This window comes from Rhipicephalus sanguineus, chromosome 1 (genome assembly GCF_013339695.2).
Source record: "Rhipicephalus sanguineus isolate Rsan-2018 chromosome 1, BIME_Rsan_1.4, whole genome shotgun sequence".
Lineage (NCBI taxonomy): Eukaryota > Metazoa > Arthropoda > Arachnida > Ixodida > Ixodidae > Rhipicephalus > Rhipicephalus sanguineus.
The window spans coordinates 45,199,819-45,203,287 of record NC_051176.1 but is presented as its reverse complement, the minus strand read 5'-3'; the positions used below and the strand labels follow the sequence as shown (position 1 = coordinate 45,203,287).

The window sequence follows — 3,469 nt, the reverse complement described above, 5'->3', positions numbered from 1 at the left end:
TGGCACCCCCACAATTTTGAAAGTGTAAACTGAACAAAACCTGCTGGGGTGATCTCAATCTAAGGAACCAAACACAACGTGCGTATGAGCTTGCTTCGCTCTGATAACTTGCATAACTCACCATCAGTGAATTGCCGGGTGTGTCCGCTCCAGCAGATTCTTGAGAGCTGCCTCTTTGCACACCCCAGGCTGTTTCCACTGCCAAGGAACCTCCCCATCAATGCCACACAATTATTGGGCAAAGAAGTCCCTGGCAGCTGCAGCATCCTTGGAGTAGCTCCTAGAGCGTGTTGCCTTAAGTGGGAAGAAGTATGGGTCCGAGCTGTCCCCTGATGCTGCCTCTACACTTTCGCGCCACTGCCCTGGCACAACATTCCGAGAGCTGTCCTCAGTGTCGGCGAACGTGTGGGTCTCCGGGTTGTGTGTTGACAGGAAATTGTGTAAAACGCACGCAGCCTTAATCACATAGTCCACATTGTCCGGGTGCAGAGAGATTGTCCGCAGCGAAATTCGCCATTTCGCTGCTGTAATACCGAATGCATTCTCTGCATAGCGCCTGCAAAAATGAATACATCTTAAATTTAAGATCTTCAAGAGCAATATGCAATGAGGAACATGTGCAGTTAACTGATAGCCACAATATCGGAACGAATTCCTCGAGAGTGGAAGGGCGATGAAGGGTTAACCTGAACAATAAAATAGGGAATAACAAAGAGCTGAGCTATAGTTCATAAGTATTCATTCTAAAAGACAGGTTGTGCACACACGGACACAAGAAGAAAGTCAAGACGTAAGGTATAAGAGGTTCCTTTTAGCTGCGACCACTTCTAGGTGGGATCGATGGGCCGCTGCATTAACCACAGCCTTGCACACGCCCACATTTTGATTACTTTAGCTTTGAAGTCGATTGCAACAAGCTAGGTTTACTTGACAGGAGATTGGTTGCGCGTAAAATAAAGTTCCAGAAACTGGTAGTGTGCGATAATTATTGGGAAGAAATGAAACACAAAGGACCTTTGGAATTTTCGGAATTCACATTCACTGCAATTACTGCAGCAGTGCTCCTCAAAGTGCTATAAGTGGGCTTTATGAGTCGCTTGCTCTTCATGAAGGTTGTGATATCAATATGAAAGATTCTAAAAAATCCCACATACCGTGCCCGGCTCTGCCTGTAGTTGAACACCCGCTTTTCATCATCCAGCTGCCTAGCTGGATATGGGCGGACAAAATCTTCCCGCAGCTGGAATGCCTCATCACCCACAAAAGCGCATGGAGCATCTGTTTGGGCCCAGCAAGCCGACTAACTAATGGGATGTCCATCGTTTCTTGGGTGACGGCACGCCCAAATTCCGCATTTTTGAATGTGCCACCATCGCTAAGGCGACTCTCTGCACCTACGTCAATGAGGACGTACTTGCAGCTGCTCTCCACAATAGCCATAGGTACCACTGAGAATGAGCTCCGAAACGTTGCGCAAGACATACAATCAATGCATAAAAGTTGCTTCGGCAGCGTTTGGCTCAATCATGCCACAATGCACACTTTTTAGCAGATGAAACACAAAGGCAATGATAGAGGTAATACACAAAGATTGTATGTGGGCGCTCGCTATGCAGAAAACGTGATAGCAGGGAATGTTATGAACAGCTTGGAAAATGACTCACGTATTATTTTAGAAAAGTTGTTTACGCACAATGTGCATCACACGCAGCGGTCATTTCCAGCATGCATTGCATGTGGCGGAAGGGAGGCATGCAGTCAAGTAGAACTTATATAATGACATGCCTGCTGATTACAGAAGTCTGTTAAGGGTCAGGCTGCTTAGCTGCCACATAGTGGTTTTTTACTGAGTGCACAATGCGGGCTTTGGCAAAGTCGGCCGCAACATGCATTTTCGTTGACATGCATGCTCTTCTAAAACGAAGAACGGAGACATAAGTGCAAACTAGGTATGCCAAATCATTATGAAGGTGGCAGGTCCCTGCCCCTAATAGACACAAATAAAAACCGAGAACACAATTCGGTTAAGAGCAAAGAACAAGAGCAAAGTTCTGCCGTAAAAAAATAGCAGATTTACGTACAATGCAAAATGAACAACTATGAAAGGCACTGAAGCCAGCATGCTGAACATAGGCCATGAAGCAACAATATATGTGTGATAACGCGACTTGGTGAACCAAAGGGAGTCGTTTATTAATTGAAGTGGTTAAATAGGTTCTTGACACTAGTCCGACACAAATGGCTTCTTTGTGTGCCGCTTCTGTAGTGCTGCTGTCGGTGGCGCTCACCCAGAGTGAGTGAGGCCGGTGCAGTCTTCTTTTACATCTTCCTTTTTCACAGATTCATTTTAACAACTGGTTTCACAAGGCGGCCATAGTGAGTTGCCGTGTGGCTGGGCGTCTGCACTGTCGCCTTTTCTTGCACAAGCTGAGCCGCTGCTTGAGTTTCAGACGTCACCTGTACCTCCTTAGGCTGATCTGGTATTGGTGGCTGGGAACACCTTGTTTGAGCTGTTATTGATGCTTTCGTAGGCTTTATCATGGACGTGTTTCGTCTCAGCAACCCATATGATGTCTGCAGTATGAAGGATCTTGGTGCTCCATGCCTGTTCACCACTGTAGCAGGAGTCCATCTTCGAGGTCCTTCCCCAACTCGAACACTGTCACAAGTGTGTATTGGTGGAGCTCTTGAAGTGTGCTTGTCGGCAACTTCGCAGTAACATCCGGTTAACTGTACCCGCGCTCCTCGGTCCACTTGACTTTTTTTTGGAGTTACGTTGTGAATTCTAAAAGAAAGTTAGCGCTGTTGCCATTATCGACGTGCCATTCATTACCGGCAGCAGTTTTTTTGCGTTTAATAACTACGCAAAGTTTAGTAGGATGTGAAGATCTCGTGTCTCCAGTACGTGACAAAGCTGAAGCCACAAGATGTATTAGAATGGTGACTAGTCATATTGCAGGCCTATAAACAAGTGTCAGCGTGGCTTAGTGGTAAAGTACTCGGCTAGGGATCCGAAGGTCGGACGTTTGACTCCCGGTGGCGGAAGTTTTTTTTATTGCGATAGCAATTATATGGACAGTCTCGGCTGAATTTTGCCGTCGCCGTCGCCGCCGTCATGCACCGTATATGTATATATATATATATATATATATATATATATATATATATATATATATAAGAGCCCCAAAGAAAAATAATTCAGAAAAATGCTTCCGAAGCGCGCAATCGAACCAGGGACCTCTTGCTCCGCAGCGAGTGGCGCTATCCACTACGCCACGAAACGCAGATCCTCCACGTAGCTAACGGCGAGCGTTATATACACACCCTTTACCGCTGGACGGACTCAGAGACGGCAGGCGATAATAAGCGTTTCTTCATCACCAGCGAGATGGCGCTAGGAGGCAGACGGGCGCATTTAAAATCGTCGGCGAGCTCGCTCGCTTCTTCTTGTATTTGCGCATGGGAGAAC

The 3,469-nt window shown here is 46.6% G+C and overlaps 1 pseudogene; it reads right to left on the bottom strand.

Annotated features, from left to right (window-relative positions):
* Positions 1-231: 231 nt before the first annotated feature.
* On the bottom strand, positions 232-1,440 carry LOC119384306 (uncharacterized; annotated as a pseudogene).
* Between the last annotated feature and the right edge of the window lie 2,029 nt (positions 1,441-3,469).